The sequence below is a fragment of the Pangasianodon hypophthalmus genome, chromosome 8 (assembly GCF_027358585.1).
Source record: "Pangasianodon hypophthalmus isolate fPanHyp1 chromosome 8, fPanHyp1.pri, whole genome shotgun sequence".
Taxonomy (NCBI): Eukaryota; Metazoa; Chordata; class Actinopteri; order Siluriformes; family Pangasiidae; genus Pangasianodon; species Pangasianodon hypophthalmus.
Genome location: NC_069717.1, coordinates 21,182,474 through 21,206,548, shown reverse-complemented (window position 1 = coordinate 21,206,548; position 24,075 = coordinate 21,182,474). Strand labels below are relative to the sequence as shown.

Genomic DNA, 24,075 nt, shown 5'->3' with positions numbered 1-24,075 from the left:
TGGCAACCTCATCTCATAAAGAATAAACAAGGGCAATTTAGTTTGATTTTGTTTAAGTGCATGCCTATGAGATTCGATTTATGTATGTACAGTATGTATGTACGTACGTACGTATGTATGTATGTATGTATGTATGTATGTATGTACGTATGCATGTATGTATCTATCTATTTTTGAAGTTTCTTCATAATAAATCCAAGAATTAGTAGCCTTTACAGACCAGCAGAGCCTGTCATGGTGGCAAGACACAGCCTAAAAATGCTGGAGGCATTTTGAGAACAAAATGCTTGCTGAACCATAAGCTACCCTCTGTAGCTTTGTGCCATTTTGTGGCACTCACCTGAATGGAATGTGCATCTGATGCACAAAAAAAAGGCAAAATCTCACACACAAACACACATGCATGTTGAGTAACATGCAATGAGACAGAGAAAGTACAAGCACTTTTATAATAAAAGAATATTCTAGAAATTTGGGTATTGACTATACTATATAAACTATATAGGCACAAATGTTCACCCAAGCTGCACTGTAGGAATTCCAGCATTTAAGTTAAAAGAGTCAGGATACCAATCTACCAGTTTTAGTTATAGAAATCTTCACATCCTGTTTTCTTTACACAGGTAGTACTATCAGGATATTTGCCATTTTATTACTTATACCAGATCACAAAGAAAATCAGTGGCATCGTCCATCCTTAAAGGCTGTCAGACATTCATACTGGTCGCCATGGAGCTTTCAGGTCTCCGTGGAAACGTTGCGCAGCTGCGAGCCTCGCGCAAGGAAACAAGCTTGCCGAAGCCGATGTGTCATTAAATCCGCCACACAGTGGGAGAGTAATGAAGACAGAGGGAGCTCACTCTGGCAAATAGCTCCCCAAATAAAACCAAACACAACCCAAGGAGGCCCTCCTTGCCTTTCTCAATCTATCTCCCACCGAACTTCAGATTGAATTTGGACACCCAGACTCATCTTCTCATGGCACATGACAATTTGATACCTCATTTCGCTTAGGTACTCTTAAGGCCTACTCTCTTTCTGAAAACTACAGGGTATTTGCAGTAGAAAAAAAAAAAACCCAGAAGTGTCTTTCAATAGAGTCATACTGGTTTGAAATGATCTCAAATGACTGGTCATAGGAAGTAATAACAATATATCAATATACGTGGCCTATGTGCAGTACCTCTTCAAAACTGTCCTACGGTTTTCAACACTGGTGTTGGGGAGGTCCTTAGCAGTTATCATCTTTCTTCAGTTCATTTAATTACTGTATATTGTGACCCCAACATTTAGGCAATAGAAAATGGTGTAATGGCTTTTAATAATTTCTGTTTTAACAAATTATTTCACAGTGTGTGTTCATGTGTCTCTAGTTCAAATAGCTAAGCAATGTCAACTTTGTGAAATTCTCCAATGGTAATTTTTATTTTATTTTTTTTGCATTAATAGGCCCACAGAAAGGTTTAACCTTTAAATACATATCACCAAACATATTTTGATAGTGTGCTTGACATTTATCTAACACTGCGCTACAAATGACAAACTATGGTCCATTACTATTTATACACACATATTTTGTCTATGTACCTCAGATGTTAAAAGTGAACTGAGATACATATATAATCATAATCATCTGTGACTGAACATAATGCAAGAACTTAACTCTCTATTACATAGTAATCATGAGTACAGAGATAGCAACTACATAAATTGTATAAACACTTTTTTCACTTTTGTTCATAGTTATAAATGAGCCAATAATAGTATAATAGTGTATATGATTGTCATTGATACTTATATCATTTGTCATTTTTTTATATTCAGACCAACTAATGATTTGTTCATTAGTATTAAATGATTAGTTAATAGTGATCAGCAATAACATTAAAACCACCTGCCTAATGCTGTGTAGGTTCCCCTTGTGCCATCAGAACAGCTGTGACCCATCGAAGCATGGACTCCACAAGACCTCTGAAGGTGTGCTTTGGTATCTGGCACCAAGACCTTAGCAGCAGATCCTTTAAGTCCTGTAAGTTGCAAGGTGGGGCCTCCATGGATGAAGTGTACTTGGTCTGCAACAATGATTAGGTAGGTGGTATGTGACATCCATATGAATGCCAGGACCCCAGGTTTCCCGAGCATCACACTTCCTCTGCCGGCTTGCCTTCTTCCCATAGTGCATCCTGGTGTCATCTCATCCCCAGGAAAGCGATGCACATGCACCCGGCTGTCCACATGATGTAAAAGAAAACCTGATTCATTAGACCAGGCCACCTTCTCCCATTGCTCCATTGTCCAGTTCTCATGCTCACATGCCCATTGAGGTGCTTTTGGCGCTGGACAGGGGTCAGTATGGACACTCTCACCGGTCTGCAGCTACACAGCTCCATATGCAGCAAGCTGCGATGCACTGTGTGTTCTGACACCTTTCTATCATAGCCAGCATTAACTTTTTCAGCAATTTGTGCCACAGTAGCTCTTCTGGATCTAAGACCTGCCGTTTTGGAGATGTTCTGACTCAGTTGTCTAGCCATTACAATTTGGCTCTTGTCAAAATCGCTCAGATCCTTATGCTTGCCCATTTTTCCTGCTTCCAACACATCAACTTCGAGAACTGACTGTTCACATGCTGCCTAATATATCCCACTCCTTGACAGGTGCCTTTGTAACAAGATAATCAGTGTTATTCACTTCATCTGTCAGAGGTTTTAATGTTATGGTTGGTGACATTAATCGTCATTTATAGACATTTGTTAATTATCAAATTATGAGTAACTTTTGATTTTTCGATATCTGTTAATGGAGTATAAATGAAAGTCATTGTAATCTATTACCATTGTCTGCTTTTGTTTTGTTTTGAACATCCCATTCCAGATTTAGTCCCCCTGTGCTGTTATAATAACCTCCACTCTTCTGGGAAGGCTTTCCACTAGATTTTGGAACATGGCTGTGGGGATTTGCCCATTCAGCCACAAGAGCATTAGTGAGGTCAGGGAATGATGTTGGATGAAAAAGTGTTCTCAAACATCTCAAAGGTGTTCAGTGTGGTTGAGGTCAGGGCTCTGTGCAGGCCACTTGAGTTCTTCCACACCAAGCTTGGCAAACCATGTCTTCATGGAGCTTGCTTTGTGCAGAGGGGCATTGTCATGCTGGAGCATGTTTGGGCCCCTTAGTTCCAGTGAAATTGTAATGCTACAGCATACAAAGACATCCTATACAACTGTATGCTTCAAACAGGTTGGGGAAGAACCACATATGCGTGTGATGGTCGGGTTGACACCAAACTTTGGGCCATATAGTGTATTTATACCACAGTGGTGTTGAATTACCTAATCTGACTGTTCAGAAGGTGCTTTTCTATAACAGCAGATCTGACAGTAGTGCAAGACAATTCATAGATTTATTCATTGATGCGCTCATTCTAATACCTTATCATTTCTATAGTAACAGCTAATTCATAAGGATTTGTATAACAGACACACTATGGCATATTGTATGGCAGATCACTGTAATGTTAGATGATGCTGTAATGTTAGCCAATCATTGTAATGTTAGCTGATCGCTGTAACATTAGCCAATCACTGTAATGTTAGCCAATAGCTGTAAGGTTAGCCAGTAGCTGTAACGTTAGCTGATCGCTGTAACGTTAGCTGATCGCTGTAACGTTAGCTGATCGCTGTAATGTTAGCTGATCACTGAAACGTTAGCTGATTGCTGTAACATTAGCTGATTGCTGTAAAGTTAGCTGATCACAGTACAGTTAGCTAATTGCAGTAATGTTAGCTGATGTACCTTGCATTATCTGCAGGCTACATGGCATTTTTAATGTATGCTTTTTTCCAGTAATCAGTGAGGAGAAGCAAGAGAGAAAGAAGCTGGATGCACACATGCACAGAGAAAGAGAGAGAAATAACTGTAAACCAAGATATTTAACTCAATAAAATTAAACAGTCTTACTTGAGTTAGAGCAGTTTATGTAAGAATGGAAGTATAATATTAGCAAATGTTATAGTACACATTTAGCATTGTGGCATATTGATATGAACATTTCTGCAATGTGGACCTCACTAAAATTTTGAACCTGGTTACAGCCCTGGTTGCAGGAAGGTCTTCAGCAACAGTAAATGTGGTTTGCATTAGACAGCATCATCCCAGCCCATCATTAATTATTTTCCTATAACAGCAGGCCCTGTCATGTTTTATTCTTTACATAAGTTTATACAAGTGATGTGTATTATTTACTGTATTTGTATTATGCACCTTATATGTGTTTTGTCTAAATATGTCATCTTGTGTGCAACCTTTAAATACTATCTAAACTATCTAGTTTTGAGTGACACACAAATGAGTGACACACAAATGTAACATTTTGCCCTGCATCCTAAAAAAAAATCTGTGGGACTAATAACATAAGTGTATCAAATACTATTTCTTTATTACTGATATGAGTCCATGTTAGTGAGATATTATTGAGTGGATTATGTTGCTGTCATTCCGTTCCACAGAGAAAAGAATGAACAAATCTTGCTCAGTGTAATCCAATCACATCCATTTCATTCTGAACACAGCTTATCTGGATCACACAAAACAAGGCTTTGATTGAAAATGCATGACCTCTGACAGCTGTGTGTGTGCATGTGTGTGTGTGTGTTTGTGTGTGAGAGAGAGAGAAAGAGAGAGAGAGAGAAAACGAGAGAGAACGACAGATATGATAATTTAGTTTACTATTATAATCACAAGATACATAGAATGAACATGAACATCTTTTTTTTCTAATGTGTTCATCTTCAATTATGTCAGATTTCTTGATTTGGTCTCCATGCACATGAATTAAAATAATTTCCCAATGTCTTTAAATTTCATAGATTATCAAACAATCCATGATTGTCCATACTCACACACTTAGAACATCAGCATGCTATGTGGACCACTTAATGCATTAATTTAACATGGATTTCAAATTTCCTGCAGTTGTTTTTCATTGGAGCTCTACCACCGGCCAATCTATGTATTTTTTACTGTCAATTTGCAAATTATTATATACTTTCACAACTGATTACATAACTGATTACAAAATCAAATATAGTACTTAGCTAGGTAAAAACAAGTATTTTTCTCATTGAACCACAAGGAGACACTTAACAAATATTATAATACTTTAATTATATTAAAGTATAATATTAAAGAGAGCCAAAGGAGAGGACAACATTGTATAATTTGTGTCAGAGAGGGTCAACTATAATATGAAATGCTGAAAAATGGATGAATACAGTCAGTGCGCACAATTTCATTTTTCAAAGCCCACTATGCCCTCTAAGACATTTCACTGAAATACTGATTTTCAGCTTATCTGAAGATAAACGTATAATCCAAAGATTTCCATGGATAGATGATGCATGCAAATATTTTTTGCCAGTGTATAGAAAGAAAGTGTGATGATTACAACACTGATTGTCTAACAATGTAGGAAATTGTTGTACCTGTTGGTTACAGTATACAGGGTGTCCCAAAAGTCTCCATACATTAACACTTTTGAGCAAAATATCTTCCAAATTTTTTCATACTTATTTTATATTATATATATTGTTTCAGATAGCCTTTAAGAATGTCTTTTACAAAAGAAGAATGTGAAATGGCTGGATCGGGGAGCTGTCTCAAGGTTGCGATGGATTTTTACAGGAAACATGGCAAACACATCACACATGACACTGCTGCCAAACTTATTAACAAATTCAAAAAGACTGGAAGTGTTGCGGACCAACCGAGAAGTGGACGTCCACGAACATCCACTGACGAAGGCACAACTGACGTGGTGCTGGCGTACATAGTCCCCTGTGTATGGAGACTTTTGGGACACCCTGTATTTGTTAAATCTTTTTTCAGTATTAATATTTTTTGTTTCCATTGTAATTGGTTGTTTATGATGTACTATATACCATGGAATGTCTCATACAGTAAAGCTGTTACATCCATTCTGTTTGAAAGTTCGAAAGAATTCAGCTTACGCTGTGAAATGAAGTATAAAACAAACTAAAGAGAAAAAAAAAACCACAACAAACACTGCAAAAGCACCTTCCGTAATGCCACAATTCAGTCACCGCCCAGGTGGAAAATTGATTTTGGGCCAATGCTAGGTGAACATCATTTTGTCTATTGTGCTAATGCTGGGCCATCAGGGCCGACAGATGATCATTAAATCCACCTTGGCAACACTGGCCCAACATCAAACATTCGTTGGGTTTTGTTCTTTTGTTCTTCATTTTGCTCTTGTACTACAACTAGGTAACTAGCTTTCCTGCTACAGTTTTAACAGGATATATTTAAGTTTTGAAATTGAACTTGTAGTGATGCTTGTTCTCAATTCTGATTGGTCAGACGATGTTGATTAATTTTCTAAAACTTTCCTAAATTTCCTAAAAATTGCAAAATTAGTATTAATTTTCATGATCTAATACAGTATGTTATTGTTTGTCTGCATTATTCTATCATCTTTAATACACTGCTGTTTCAATTTTACTAAAAGGTGAAGGGATGACTGTTCATAGCTGCTATAACATTAGTGATAACAGGACCTTGTTACATGGACAGTCCACAAATATAACGTAACTACAAACAGATAAAAAGTATGATGTGTCATACTTTAATAACAAAAAAAAATGTTAGCATTGGTGAATTGCTGTGATATAAGAAGAATAAAAACACTTTGGAACATGCTGTTATTGGAAAATAATCACATCACACCATCCCCTTGTTTATTTTCTGATAACAGAACACACCGTTGAGTTTTATTTTTTCACTTAGCAAGTGTAAAAGATTAGTATACAGAACTCTACATAAAGTAAGGATCAAGGTATTAAAGTTTGCTGTGCTGTAGTGTAGTGAAATATGATTAATATGGAATCTGATTAGAGATATGGCTGTGTTGCTCCCTTCAGCAGAACAGAAGCTCAGCACTTTTTGTTATTGAAAGCTAGGTGCTGCCATCCATACTAACAGCGAATGAACCGCTGGGGTTAGCAATCCCTCTAACACTAACACACACACACACACTTTCCTTGCAGTAACAAGCAAAAAATGCAGTGCCAAATACGTGTACCTCTCCCCCCCACACACTCTTTCTCTGTATTATAATACTCAAAGAAGGCTGACATTTAAAAGCAGCCTTCATTAGCACTGCAAATACTCAAAAAGGATGGACCATTACGAGGTTTTTCTATTTAATCATACTTATCCACTCTTTTTCTTGACCTCTTTTACAGCAACCCACATGAACATAAAGACGAACCATTGAGATTTTCTCCCATTTCTCCTATTTTTGCAGTAAATGTGTTTTATAAAAGCACAATTGGCAGGATAGTGAATAGGAGGAGAATTTGGGGTTTTATCTTTTATCTGACAAACAGGTCAATGGATAGGGTTTCATAAATACTATGGTTAGTAAGTAATGCTACCGACTGTGTGGTGCTCCAGGCTATTTTAAAAGCTCTCTCGATACACCTTTGCGTTGTCATGGTTTCCACTGACTACAAAGATCCGATTTTGCGTTAAAAAGGAGAACATAGGAAAGAGATTTCACATATTTCCGTAGTCCAGACAAACACTTTTTAGCCATAAAGCAAATTAAGAATCACAGTTTTCCTGTTTATAGGGAGAATTCAAAGTAAAGTATATGAACTGGATAAATGAATGAATAAATGGTAAAGCAATAAATAAATAAAAAGAAGCATTTCACCAAAGCAAATTATTTATTTTTACCCATTATGAGCTTTTTGTCATTATAGTTTACTGTTAGTGCTCCATATTGATGTGTTAATAGTGATTTTGTGATGTTTATTTGGTCCTTGTAATGAATCCCAAATGTTCATTGCTGACTTGTAAACAAATTATAAGAAACAGACTTTGCATAACATAGCAGGAGATTTTTATTAGGTTTTTTAGTCTATTAGGAAGAATGTAACCAGCCAGGCACCTTTCTCTCTCTCTCTATCACACACACACACACACACACACACACACACACAATTGCAGTTCATTTGCTTTTGAACTGTCCCGATCCTTGATGTGCTAATTGCCACGAGACTCTTCCTGAAAGCTAAAGCAGGAGGTTTTCCATCATCCCCTCTCTCTCTACCATGTAAAAAATAGATATAAATAAATAAAGGAGAAAAGAAACATCTCCTTGGGCAGCAGAACACTGTAATTAGGCAGTGACAAATTTCAGTTCTCTTTCTTCACATGTGTGGGAAACGCACACAATGACTTTGCGTGTGCCTGTGTGTGCGCGCATGCGTGTGTCACTGTAAGTGTGTGGGATGGCCTGAAATAGGAACGCAGCATTTCAACAGGCAAATTGCACTCATGCAGTGCAGAAACGAAGGGACTGGGAAAAAAGCAGAATAGTTTCCATTTGTTTGCCTGTGCTTGTGATGCTAGGTGTGATGCCGAATCCATACTGCAGGCCAAATTTGTTCCCCATAGTGCTGCTATGACAGGTGGCACGCATGAGTCATGTGAGATGCCATTGGATGGAGCTAGAAGAACCAGGTCACTCCTACATGCTTGACATTGAGATATGTTTCCACTTGGCACATGACGATTCAGCCAATGACACTAAGGGACATTAGGAACCTTCACAGATGCACACACATGCTTGTTTGCTTGCAGGCATTGCGCAATGAGGCTTCGTTATTCCTGCACAGCCACAGAAAAAAAGCTCTCTTGTTGCTATGCTTTTTAAAGCTCTCCTTCCATCTCTTTCTCTCTCCCTCCTACTACCTACTTAACAGGGCAGGTTAGTTACAAGCAGGAACAAGCTGCAACGCTGCACGCAGTTAGTATCACTTTTCCAGAACTTTCTCCTACCCGTGTCCAGAAGCCATTTGTAACCTTTCATACTGATCATACGACCCTCATAAACAACACTACAATAACCTCTACAGAAAAAAAATTCCTCAACTGCATAAAGGTTCATTATTGACATGAAATCACATTTGATATCACACATTATCCCATTTGGCTAATGTGTGCATGCACACAATTTGAAAGAATGTCATTAATGAAAATACATTTTTTGCTAGTCTAGGCCTACTTGGCTGTAAACAGGCATTTGTGAGGTCCAATATCAGCAAATGTGTGTTTATTCCTCCATATGTGAACAATTTATTAGCTGCGTGTGCATGTCGTTAAGAAAAAGAAAGGGGCCAATGTAAATCCTGACTAGACCTCCCACCATCATCCTTAAGGTTTTTGGGTTGAGAGCAGGGTTATGTTTATGATTATGAGCAGTTGCAGAGTTCTATTGTAAAGACATAAAGTACATTGATAGTTTGCATAGCATTATTCTGAATGTTAATTTTAGCAATAATAATAAGGTTTAGTTAAAAAAGGTTTTCTTTAGTAGGGATAATAGGGAATATATCTTGCTTTGTTTTTATGGTGGATGATATTGCAAACAGATGGTTTGGTTCCTGACCAATGATAAGCTATAAAACAGAAAATGAATGCAAGACTTTTTACACCACAACAGCTGCTGTGCCTGTTGTTCCATTGAACCATGCATCCATCCATCCATCCATACATCCATCCATCCATCCATTCATCCATCGAAAAAACCCTATGCATGATACAGACACGAGCAAAGTGATTTAACAAACATGACTCACTTTCCTGCCTTTTAATTTTCTATGCTTTTACGCTTTCACCAAACGCCTGATTAACAAAAGAGCTTTTAATAATGAGCTGCGGCATCTTCCTGCAACACAAAGGCCTGTCATCTCAAAGTGTCACTTGTTCTTTTTACATAAAGTCGCAGACACTTTTCATATAAAGTCAGAAGCAATTTGAAACCATACACCAGCATGCTGAAGCCATGCAGGTAGGGATTTAGGTTAACTTAAATAGTCACCACATTCATTGTTAAGATGCATGATCCACAGGAGCACCTCCACTGAGCACTATGATATACTGAAATGCCAAAGTATTTATTCAGACAGCAGCGGAATATGCATTTAGAAGACTGATGACAGGTTGCGCTAGTTGTCATGGCAACTGGAGGCTGTTATGACACACATCAGTGTCTAAGTTTCTGTATAATGCAGCCTTTGGAGACTTGAAGCTCGCAAAAGCAATCAGGTCTGCAAAACCGCAGACTCTCTCAAATGGAAGCAGTTTACTAATAAAATCCCCACTGAAAACAAGCAAAGCAACCCCAGACTTTAATATAAAAAAGGTGCAAGCTCAACCTTAGACCAAATTGCTATTATTTAATGAAAGCTTGCTATATTTAGTGTGTGTGGCTTTCCATGATGTGGCTTCACTGTTGCAAATTATTAATGACCCTAAATGTCAGGGTTTGGTCTCCTGGATTGTGATGATGAAGAGGATTAATTAACGAATAAATCTGCTCCTCGTTAACGCCATGTTTGTGGGATTCCAGTGTAGGCCACATACAGAGCATCATGGGTACTGAACCCAGCATGAGGAATATCACAAGGACTAAATGTGGAATGAAAAAAAAAAGCCTCTGTGTGAACACTCCATAAACAAATTTGCACAATAATATCGATCTCACTGAAAGATTGATAGAGGTTATGTAACATCTGCTGCCACTTTCCTGCAGCGCAGATGCAGTATCAATACCACTTATACCCACTAAAACCTATATACAAAAGGCAACAAATTACATTGCAGAATCGTCTGTCAGAGGTCTAGTGAAGCTGTGTGCATCAGATCAATAAAGTATCACAAACACGACACCAACAGATCAATTTGAGTCCACCATACCATAGACATGCACTGATTTCTTGTCCAATAAGGGAACTTTGCTACTCAACTGAATGCACGACAATAACAAAGACCAGACAGATGAACTCATGTTCCACATTCAGACCCTTAGGGTTATCAATCCCATGTCAGAAAAAAATATTAGTGCTGTTCTTAGTTAGAATCAATATAACAACTGTCACATTTGTCAATTACAGCACCAAGCCACCATCAGTGTTCTGGGTCATTTGGGTTGACAATTAGAGATTCTCTTGGTTGGGAGGCCTTTAAGTCCTTTATACTTCAAAAGGTGACATTTACAAGTCCTTCTGGGAACGCCCAGACCAGAAACAGACAGAGAATTCAAAGAGTTTCAGTGGTACTCTCCATCTTGACAGATCCCATTTGGAATATTGAGCAGATGTCTTGACAAGTCTCTCTTACACATTTTAAGGTTTGCTGACTTACAGCATACCGTGAACTTTGGAACTGCAGCATTATTCAGCATATTGCAAACTTGGTTGCAGAAAGATGGAAGGCATCAATGAAAAACAGCAGGTCTCTTTTGAGGACTGCAAAAACAATGGCTTTCAATAGCTTACTATGCATGCACTAAAACATACAACGATCATGTTCAGAATGTTTTCTGGTCGTAAATTTAGTACTAGTTTTTGAAGCTTTTTCTGGATAGTTCTCTAGTATCTTTGGATGGGAGTTTGTATGATAATTCTACTCACAAGTGTGTGATATTTGCTGCTGTGGCTTGACCCAAGCCTCTGTCTTTCTGGTTTTCTACTGTTTGTCCTGTCTAATTTGATATTTTTATCTAAAATGCCAGATGAAATGTCTTGTCTCTGCTAGGAATTTCAACAACAATCCTTCAATCATTATTCCCAATGTCAGTAAAAGTGAATTCTAGACAAAATGAACTTTTTTTCTAGCAATAGATGATACTTAATTCTAGGCTAAAATGAGATCTTTACTGGAAAGCTTCAATCAGCACTGAAACATAATCAAAGTACATGTGGGGAAAGAAGCCCATAATGAATTGATATTTTCATCAGGGGTTCAGATGTCATTACTGTCACTTCTTCTGTAGTCATAAGCACATAGTTCCATATTTTCTTTGCCTCTAAATGTCTGACTAACAAGTGAAAGCTTGATAATTATTTCAAGAACATCATGTCCGCGTGAACACGCACACTTCATAATGTCACAGGGAAACATTCACCTACATTGTGTATATATGTTTAATTTTTTTCCCCTAATAGTCTACGTAGACAGTTTTGTGATGGTACAAATGAATTGTGTGTACTGCTAATGTGATTCCCATGACTTTTTCATTATAGTCATGACAAGATATGACAAAAACTACAATTTATTTCTTAAAAATGACACACCCTAAAAGACACACTTTGAAAGTAAAAAAAAAAAAAAATTCCAGACTTTTATAAACTTACATTTAACATTACCAGAAACATAATACGTACAACCTATTACAAGTCCTTCTCGCCAGAGAAGCTGATTGGCTAATTAGTCCAGGAAGGGCCAGATGGCTGGAGAGGAGGGACAGATGGGAAATGTAGGCGAGAACAGGAAGGTTAGCGTGTTACTGTCACACCTCTCGCTTAGCGCCACAGGATGTGGAACTCTGAGAGACAGGAGAGTGGACACTCAACACACACCAAGCTCCGTCTGCAGTTGCTGACCTGAAGCAAGTGTTCTGGTACTGAGGCTGAGCCATCTGATCTGTGTCATGTATTATGTATCAAAACCAATCACACAGGGCTTTATCTGTGAGATCCAAAGGTCAGGCAGGGCCTATATGAATACTACACTGTAAATGTCATCCAGTGAGAGAAAAAAAAAAAAACCTGCACAGTACGTCCTCGCAAACTACAGAAAACAAACTCAAATGGCAACCTGATGACACAAGTGCACATACACAAACACAAACAAATACTTTGGTTTAAAAAAAAAAAAATGTATACACCCAAACCACAGCACAGCTTAGGACAGCCGGTGTTTATTCATAGAGTTGCTCTCTGTGACCTTAGACATGCCATAAGGCCATTTTACATAATCAGGCAGTGGAATTGACACCCAGACACTATGACCAGATTGGGTGCCAGACTATACCCTGTTGTGACACATGGTAGTTATCAAAAGGCAGTTCTCTGGCTAATTCCTAAATATAATACCTAATGGTGTTTGAAATTTCATAACATGTTTGTATGTATGTTAGCCTCTGTATGCAATATTATTTTGCCAAGAGCTAGGGTGCACTGGCATTAACAACAGAGAATGTAAGAAAGAGGGAGAAGAAAAGAGAGATGAACAACGTTCATTATGCACTAATTTACCACTAGTGGGGTGTCTTGGCAAGACTTCTCCCTCTGTGCTTATTCTGTCTTTCCCCTTATCTCTCTGTCCAATGCCCTTGCAGCTGTTAGCCATCCAAGCTGGTGGAGAAAAAAAGCTGCCTTCATCTGGTGAATATTTCTGCATTTGCTTTCCCTGTCCTTTGAGCATTTGTTTTTGTGTTTGTGTGCCTATACCCTCTACTAATTTGGCTCATCAACTATGGCTGATATCTTCTTCCTGTCTTCCCCTCAGGGAATTTCCTGCCATTTTGAAATGCACCTGGGATTCCATTGGAAGTTTGCTTGCCCTGAATCTTTGTATTTTTTTTTCTATAATATCTAAAACATTTCTGATATTTTATTTTTGACATCTTAGGCTAGGCAGATACAACAGGTGCACCAAAGAAAAATGGTTTTAAAAAAAAATACAGAAATATTACTGCTAAGCCAAGGCTCATGTAGACAGCAGGCCAAACTCTTCCCCCTTCATATATGTTATGTAAGTTACATCAGTGACATCATTGCTGTATTCCTTCCTTCAGTTAGATTTGTTTTACCCAGCTAAAGTATGTTGCAGCTCAGCACTGCTGCACACATGTGTATGTATGTTATTTGCAGCAAATACAATACTGCTGCTTTTTTCTTTCTTTTTCTTTCGTCAGCAGACTGGCAGTAGTGGAAAAAGTGCTGGCTGTTGAGACAAACTTAAGCAAGATGTTGTGCAAGTAATGCACTATTATCTTGTATCTGTGGTGTCAGGGTATGGTGCTGCTGTGTACATGTAAATATTTCAGCACAATGTTTAAACAGAGCAAATGAATACCTGAGACGACACGATACATAAATGCTTAGAACAAACTACCTTATTAATCAATAAACCACATACTAAACAGGAAAACTGTGTAGCGTTGTGTTCCATAATTACTAAGGTCTTGCTTTATTACCCCAGAGTTGATATGCTAAACTTGCCAATAAATAACCACAATATGAAATGATGTTGATGTCTTTCAAATAATCAATGCTATTTTCTACACTCATTTAAATTATTATATCCGCTTTAATGCCACACAGAAATTCAGTCATGGCTAAAGTGGATTTTTTGTAATAAATGTAAAGCATCCATACCATGCACTACATATTTTCTTATAAACATATACATAGCCTAGAAATCAGAATCTAGTGATGGCCAGATATAGCTGCCACTTCTGGCTCCGCACAACCCACCCAAGCATGACGCAATTTCACAGTGGGTTACCATCCAACATCAAAATTTCAAAAGGCAGAACGAGGGGGCGAGAGGGAGAGAAATAGAACAATGCGTCTGATTTTTTGTCGCAATAACGCCATAACCCCCCACCCCCTACCTAAGCAGAAGCTGTACAAGCTCAGATAGGCTTTGAGGGCTCCGTTTGTCAGCAGGGAGAGATCAGGTCAAAATGAGGAGAAAGAATGGCAGAAGAGAACCTGCAGTGGGATTGTAAATAGCCCATGTGCCACTTAATAATTTGGCATGGGAAAAAGGCAAAATAATGAGAGAAATGGCACCAGTTTATTCTGGCAATGTGGTTCTGGCCACCAGATAACAGAAATCTGCCTTAGTTGCTGATGTGTCCTTATGCAACCACACGCTCACGCACAAACAAATATGTGTATAATGGATTGTGTTTGTCATCAAAATGCATTTCATTTATTTTCATGTACTGCCATTATGCAGAGGAGCAGTACTGAATTACGTCCAAACTGAAACCTGGAACTTGAACATCAAATGGCTTTACTGTTTCATAATAACTGTGTGTGTGTGTGTGTGTGTGTTTGTTCTCATCAGAGATAAAGCAGACTTGCCTTTAACTGTAAGTGGCCTCAGAAAGCAGCGGGATAGTCTTAATATTACTATATAAATATTAATGCATTTTTAATTGCTTAGTTATCTGGCCTTGTCTCATGTAAGTTATACAATTAGAAAATATTTAACGGCGAGACTTTATATATATATAACATATACTGTAAAATTCTTACTATTAATGCTTATTATTGGGGATTGTGTAACTTTAAAGAAATACCATAATGTATATTTCAATCTCAGAAACGATATATATTTGATACATACGTATTCAAGGTATATGTATATGTATATATACAAGTACATACAGAAACACGTATTTCTACAGGGCATGGAATCTATTTATGCCAATAGTTCTGTATTTTGACTTTTGGAATGTTAGGTAAACACATTAGGGATGATAAATGTCCCTCGGGTTGAAAGAGAGGAAAATGCAGAGACAAGGAACAAAGTGAAGGGGAGAAGAGAAAGCTGGTTTGACAGTCATCCCTCTCAACTGTTCTGTCAGAGATCTCTCACTCCTCTGCAACTGCCGTTTTTTTTCTCACTCCATCACTCCCTCTTTCTTTCACACACTCCTTGCTTTCTCTCACACACATGCACACGCACACACAAAATCACAGGCAGAGAGATCTCAGTTTCCACCCACACTGTGACAGAGCAGGGAAGGCTTTAAACAAGCTTCACACTCACACAAGCATACTGAGATGAACACACTCTCACAATACATACACAGACCAAAAAGTACACAATCTCGCACCTCCCTGAGTAGCCCTATCAAAATGTGTATACATGTAACCACCAACAGACACAGACCTCTTACAAACACTCCTTCACCAATACATTCCTACACACTGTTCTCTGTCCTGCTTGCCACTCCCCCAAACACATGGGCATACTTTCATATACATGTACAATCCCCCCCACCCCCCAAATATACAGATGTGCCACACACACATACACCACATCACATAGTGGCTGAACTGTAACTGCGCCACAACTGCTCTCCAGAAAACTTTCTGGAGATTTCTAGACACTCCCATCTTAACAATGATAAGTTAAAACATTAGAGCAAAATAGAAGCAGCAGCAGCATCACACTGAGCTCTCAATCCATTAATATAGATTATATAGCTATCTAGAGAGCTCAGAGAATATATCAATGCATATATTCTATGAATAGCAGTTTCATTAGCTGAAAGGCATGAAGAGAGACTCACCTCTTCTTTTTCTCTTTCTTTTTCTCTTTCTGTTTCCCACCACTCTTTCTCTGTCTTTCTGACTGTCAGGCTCAGGCAGGATTCAGGGAGGAGTTGGAGAGAGGGAGATGGAAAAAGAGAGATGGCTGAACTCTTCCTCTTCTCTCAACCTCCTGGGAGATGCAGAGGATTTTCTTTAGTTCTGGCTTTTTCTTCTGTTATGCTTCGCTCAGCTCAGCTTGCGTCTGACTGTGGAGAGAACGAGTGTGTGTGTGTGTGTGTCTGTGTGTTTTTGTACGAACGTTGCATGTGAAGCAAGCATGCATTCTCTCCTCTAAGAGAGATAGAGCAACCCCCCCACCTCTAAAACCCCTGTAGGTGTGAGTCATCTGCTCTCAGCCAATCACAATTGAGATGACTGACTTTAATTAGAGTCACAAGGGGGCTCAGAATGAGAGAGAGATAGAGACAGAGAGAGAGAGAGAGAGTGGCAGTTGATGGGGTACAATCAAGTACAGAAAAAGAACATAAAGGAGATGGATACAGGGTGAAGGAGAAGAAGAGAATGAAGGGACTGCAGACACACTCACTCACATATACACAGAGAAAGAGAGAGAGAGAAAGGGAGAAATCCCTTACAGTAGTTCTTACGCCATTCTGCACATTTCGAGCTAAATGACAAGTGGCCTTTGTGAATTTGATAGCTTGAGGTAATTTAAATGAGTGTTCTAATGTCAACATGCCCCCTGTGTGTAACAGCATTATCTTTCCTGTCAAACACAACCATGCATGGCAACACAGACGTATTAACACTATAATTTCCATTTTCCCAAAATGGAAAACACATACTGAATTTCAGCTTGAAATAAATAGATGTTAATGTCAGCAACAAATAAATGAAACCTAATATTCAGTATGACTAACAGAATCTAAGGAAGCCTGTATAGAACATAATGACAGAAAAACAAGTTGAATAACCAAGCTAAGAAAGGTAGGAATGGTGGCTGTTAATTCACCAATCTAAGGGGGACTGAATGTGTCTGTAATATAATTCTGGATTTATAGAAGATCTGATCATCAGATGAATGTCCACCAAGGATGTAGCCTGTAAGAGCTGGACAGTAATTCAATAACTCTTACTGCATGCACAGCTCCAGCAGGCCACTATTTACACTGTACCAAGCTCAATAAATCATAATCATTTTCACGCCAAGGGGGAAAAGGAAGAGAGCAAAAGAGAGAAATCACAACAAACAAGAGAATCTAAAGATTAGAAAGAGAACGAGAGGAAAGACTATACATAAAACATTGCTAAGACCAAATCACCACCTGAGATGTTCTCCATGAGGAAATGGCATGCTGTTCACCTTTGAGATTATGCTATTCGTTTAATAACCTCACAACCTTTCAAAAGCCAGGTACATGTACTAAGAACCAAAGACCTCATTGACAGAGATACATACAATATATAGATGGAACATACAAAGAGAATGAATTATTATAAACCCTGGCTTAATGGAGAGCATCTAGCCTTTCTCCTGTGGAAACAAAATTCTGGGCCCGAAAGGTAAAGAAATAATCTTTGTCTAGACAGTTTATGGACATTATATTAAGTTGAGATGTGCATGTAGAATACTTTTATTAAACTGTTAAAGGTCATACCAATTGTTTCTTATCAGATGGGATGAAGGACAGAGAATGTTTCTGTGCTAGATCTAAGTAACCCTAAGTAAACTCCTACCTCTCAGAGCAACTTACCATGTTTAAAATCATGTCTCTATACATTTAGGCTTTGGTACTTTTGATTAGTCTATTCTATTTTCTAATGAAAGAAAAATGTTGCTAAGACCTAGATGAAATTATGCATGAAATACAAATTTACAGTTTTCCATTTACACCAGTTGTAATTTATCAGCAACTACACAGTTGGTGTACACTTTGTGGTGTTTGCTTATTTAGTTTTCTACTAGAACAATAAGGCTAATGTAGCTAATGAATAATAGATATGTATTTCACACAAATTCTTTTCTGTAAATATTCACTATATAATGATCTTTATATTTCAATTGTCCTCTCGTTTAAAATACATTATTTTCTATAATAGGAGATATAGCCTATATTTACAAATATAACTAAAAAGTGAATTTATATTATCTTCAGCATATCTTTGTGATGATGGAGCCTAGGGGCATTGTTGCTCAAAGAACACATTTTAGTTACTAAAATGCTTATTTGCCCACCAAAGCAGCCAATTCTTGTAGTGACACTCAATTGTGTAAAATATGGCTTTCAGCAATGACCCATCAACTTTCATTAACACAAAATGATCCTTTCTGAATAGCTTTCATGCCAGTATCCACAGATTGACCTTCCTAAAGCAAAGACACTTGAAACTTGGTCAGCATCTTCTGGCATTTCTTGATATTGGCTTCTTTTTAGATGGGGGTGTCACAGATGGGGGTGTCGAGCATCCAGCTGACAAATTAGTATAACCTGGTTTATTGCAAATAACGAATAAAGGATTATCTTATCTTATCTTATCTTATCTTTAAAAATGTATCTTCCAAAAAGCTCCAAAAGACAGAAATAAAAAGAAAAACAATCAATCAAAAAAGAGAGCATTTCTTACACACAGTACCTTGTAGTCTCAGTTGATACAGTAGTCCAATAAATTGTAGTACTCCAACATACACTCTGCGGATAGCGACTCTCTGCCAGGATTTCCTTACTGCCAATAGTCAGCAGCGTCTCCCCAGATGCCTGAACATAACATCACACCCAGAAGCCTGATCACAACCCAACAATAAGTATCAACAATAATTTGTCCACACCTCAACTGGAAAAAAAACTGTGCTAAAATAATTTTAAAATAAATAGATTCATTGTGAGGAAGGGGGTCGGAAGTGGCAATAGGGTGAATAGGGTGGTCTGTTTTCAGGTCCACCCACTGGCACACATCATCTCACAGTCTTGGCCAGTAGAAACTCCTCTGCAGGGCTGCTTCCATTTTGGCAGCCCCTAAATACCTCACTGCATCATTACTTCAAATAATCTGCATTCATATTGGCAACAACAGGCCTATACCTAACCATGACCCACCTCTGTTCTGTAGTCACAAGACAAATGTAAGAGACAGTTCTTAAGAAAGGAAGATATTTAATAAAATATAAATAATATTTCTTAGACTGGTGCTGCATTTCTTTGGTTTCTTTTTTTTCTGTGATTGCAGCATTGGTTTTCTTTAATTTAGCATGATAAATGTCATATATCTGTCCCCTGCAGTGCATACCCAATACTCTACCTCACCCTATTCCTGACACCTGTGGTTCATTATCACCCGCAATCAAGGACTGGTTAAATAGCTCAGACAAGCAGGATTTTGTTGCAAACCTTTCTGTTAAATAAACAGCAGTTTTGGAGGCAAATGTCAGTGAGGACCTGAGGCAGGGTTTCACCCACTATGTCAGTGTATCACCTGCCTCTGGCAATTGTGCTATATCAAACTGGACTTGGAGTTTTTGTACAGCCTGATCTGCATCTGAGGTGGAAAATTGCCTTCTTTACAATGAAGGGTTGCTACAAATATCCGGTAATGCCTTATGGCCTAGCCAATGCTGCATCAGTGTTCATTACTGACATCTTCTGTGACACTCTCTACAGGTACATCCTGATCTAAATGATTTCCTTGAGTTTCTAAAAATACAAAGGCTGACCCTGGTGTGATATGTCATCCATTGGTGGTCTTAACCACCCACTGCAGATACCTGTGGCCCTGAGTCTTGCCTATGAATAGTGGTGTGTGCTACTCAACCCTCTTTCAGTGATTCACAGTATTCTCCTTCATTTTGTTCATGTTAATGCTACTTTGTTGACCTGGGACTATATATGGATTGTGTTTGCAGTTGGGCCACTGTATCTAGAGTGTTATCTGATAACCATGTTTAGATGAATATAAAAGCAAAACATTCTCTGATTTCAACAGTGACTTGTTATTCTGGTTCCTAGTTCATCCAGATAATTGTCTAGAAAGCCAACTTTGGCTAGCAATATGCTAGGTAGAGGCGGTGAACTCGGGAGGAACATGCATACATCTGCCATGAAAAAAGTATAATAAGTGTAATATTAACTGTAATATATTTTCTAGTTATACACATAATTTTATAGTACTTATCATTCATTACAGTTTTATTCATTTTCACTCCCATGTATTGACAAATATTTGGCAGTGGCCCTAAATTTGAACTGCAGTGTCAAAGGATTTTATTTATTGTAATCATACTGGTCATCCAGCTTCCTACATTGACAACATTTGTAGGAAACAGAAATTCTCAACCTTATTATTATTGTTATTTTTTTTGGTCAGGGCCCAACATTCCTAGTTAAATTTCTGCCCCAATAATTCCTAGTGGGACTTAGTAGACCTACTACTTAAGAAAAAAAAAATAATGCACTACTGTAAATAAGTATACAATCCACAGAATGCTAGGTAATTTTCTTTTCTTTCTTCTAAAATGTATCAATCAATGTCAAATTAAAGTAATTGCTGTTGTCACGTCAAAGAGGGAAAGACAGCACACATTTAACAATGCCTTTATGAATCATTGTGTATAGGAACCCAGAACTTCAGGCACTCTGCTCTCACTGAGTCTAATGAGAGGACTGGACTTGTGCATCGCACTGCAACTTATTAAAATCATATCATTCATTCATTCACTTCATTAATTTCTGTGCTTTCTTGCTCTGGTTTTGTAAATATAATGTACAAAATTGATATTATTTTAATTATAATATATTATTAATACATTATCATTGTATGTGATCACAAAGATTGTTAATCCAGTAAAATGGTCACTTCTATACTCTGTGGCAGATTATTGTGTTTTGTAGTGTTTCTAGCTTAAAATCACAACTGTGCTGTGCAAATATTCACTATTTGTGCTCCTAATATCTGGTTTAAATGTCACTTTCATTAATATAACAACTTGTTGGACGTACCGCTGCAGTCTGGTGTAAAATCTGAAACCTTCATTTATTATTTTAAAAAATTTCTACAAATCAGGTTTATGTGCATAGAGCTACATTATAATTAATAGTTGGTAAAAATCTCCTGTGATCCCATCCATATCTCATGTGACCCCACACAGAGGTTGAGAACATATAGTCTTTTATAATCTTTATTATGAAAGGTATAGTCTTTGGTGTGAAAGTGATTTGGCCTGTATTATAATATACTAAGCTTAACATTAGTCCCGTTTTTAATCAATTTTATGTGTATAATGCAAGCAATAAAATGAAACTGCAATAAAAAAAAATTGTAAACTTTTCTGACAGTAGCTACAAAACTTTCCATCAAGATTTTCATGTATATCACAAATTCGTTTTTTTTTTATATATATATATTTGTCTTCCAGTGGCAGCTGGTGGTTTTTAAAATAGGGGAAACAGAGCTGTCTATGCATTCATAAGTAAGAGAACCAAAGACTTTTTCTAAAATGCCATGTCATGCTAAAAAGCAGCTAAGTTTCTGTAGGATTTTCTTGACTTTTCCTGGTTGCTGACTGCTGAAGCCATGGTCTGCAAAGAGCTTACAAAGCCTGTACAGGGTCTCACTGCTGAAAGGAATCAATCAGGGGAGGGGTACAAAACAATTTCCAAAACATTAGATATACCATGGAATACCATGAAGGCCATCATCAACAAGTGGAGCACCACAGTGACATTACCAAGAACAGGACGTCTTTCCAAAATTTACAAAAGGACAAGACAAATACTTACCAGAGAGGCTCCCAAGAGACCAACGGCAATATTAAAGGAGCTGCAGGAATAGCAAGTACTGAATACTCTCTGTATGTGACAACAATCTCTCGTATTCTTCACATGTATGGGCTATGGGGTAGGGTGGCTAGATGGAAGCCCTTTCTCACAAAAAACATCCAAGCAACTAAATCACCCCAAACCATATGGCAAAATGTGTTATGGTCTGATGAGACCAATTTCAAAAGGTATAATAATTTTATAATTCCAAAAGGTGTGTTTGGTGTCAAAAAAAAAGCACGTCACCAAAAGAACACCATACCCACAGTGAAGCATGGTGGTGGCAGCACCATGCTTTAGGGCTGCTTTTCTTCCGCCAGAACTGGGGCTTTTATCAAAATGGAGGGACTCATGAATAGCTACAAATACCAGCTGATTTTAGTGCAAAACCTTCAGGTGTCTGCTAGTAAGCTGAAGATGAAAAGGAATTTCACCTTTCAGCATGACAATGACCCAAAGCATACATCCAAATCAACAAAGGAATGATTTAACCAAAAGAAGATCAATGTTTTTGAACGATCTAGTCAGAGCCCAGACCTGAATCCAACTAAAAATCTGTGGGGTGACCTGAAGTGGGCTGTGTACAGGAGATCCCCTCACAATTTGATGGATCTAGAATGTTTTTGCAAGAAAGAGTGAGAAAATATTGCCAAGTCAAGGTGTGCCATGCTGATAGACTCTTACCCAAAAAGACTGAGTGGTGTAATAAAATCAAAAGGGGCTTCAACAAAGTATTAGTTTAGGGTTTGCACACTTACGCAACCAGGTTATTGTAAGGTTTTTATTTTTTATTATTGTAAGGATTTCACTCTATTTGTGTACTTTCCAGCTGCACATTATAAGTGGGAAAAAATCTGACATGATTTATCTTTGTGTCATCCTTTTACTTCACAAAAACCTGCCATTTTAACAGGGGCGTGTGGACTTTTTTATCCATTGTAATCAAAGATAACTTTATGCTCACAATTAATTTACAATATTTAAAAATTACAAAAATATAACAACTAGCTATGGATTATGTTATTCAACTGACTTACTCTTGAAGCTCCAAGCATTTTGTAAGTCTGACTGGTGTTGATATATTTAATTTTAAATGCTGTCAGTCCTGTACATTACCGTTTCAATGATCGGCAGTTGTTTACAACCCTTTGAGAGGTCTAGCAATCATCATATGGAGAAGCCGGGCGTCTGGACAGAACAAAAAATGCTTTTATGAAGAGTGCAGTATCCAATAAACACTGACATATTTATTTCTGCAAAAACCACCTCTGAAGCACTCATTGACTGCCAATGAAGCTGCGTGTCCAGGTGGGACATAAACCCTGCTGTCTGATAAAAATGTAATCTTTCCTCATTAAAATAAAAGTGTGTTCGAATCTGTCATAGGATCCCACTGAAGCCACGCATCAACTGAGTTCTATCAGAGGTGTGTCTATAGGCTTCTAGGAGAATGTCACACAGGCTGTGGTGACCACCACTAACAGTTTGTGTTAAATGGACGAACAGTATGACATTGCAGTGAGATATTTGATATTTTGATTTGCTAAAATATTTCCCTAAATTTTACTGCCCTACATGGGACAGCTCCTGCTTCTAAGGAAAACTGTTTATTTGAAAGGACATTCTGGTAACACCTTAATATCAAGGAACACATTTTTTTTTTTTGTAATTAAGGTCTTTGTTTGTTTGTTAAGGTAATTTGTTCAATAAAGCCCAAATTAGACATCTGTAAATGGTTTATTCAATATAAATAAGAGTTTGTTCATAAAAAATTGTATTGCTTCATAATTGGGGATCTGTTATGTGAAAATGACTAATAAATGCATTATTATTTTGGATAGATGGGCAAATGTCATTGTTATGCAAATTATTGAGCATGAATTCATCTCTAAATTTGTAACTTATTAGTGTATAATTGGCAATATGATATAGCTGTAAGTTCTAGGTAGGGCCATGTGACTTCTGAAGTCACAAACAGTGCAGTATGTGTCCCATATTCTAAAGTAAAGTTTTAGTTATCACTAATTGAAAGTTAAAAAGCACTAAACAAGTTTTCAATAAGTCAGTTTGCATTCCATATCATAAAGCCCAGATCATTA

At 37.7% G+C, this 24,075-nt stretch overlaps 1 protein-coding gene across 1 annotated transcript in view; it reads right to left on the bottom strand.

The window, feature by feature from the left end:
• The window catches only part of prickle2a (prickle homolog 2a), a 38,418-nt gene extending 21,713 nt beyond the window's left edge, over positions 1-16,705 (bottom strand). The window contains exon 1 of the mRNA XM_026925133.3: positions 16,184-16,705. The gene's annotated coding sequence lies outside the window, so the exon portion shown is untranslated. The remainder of the gene's footprint in view (positions 1-16,183) is intronic.
• Positions 16,706-24,075: the final 7,370 nt, after the last annotated feature.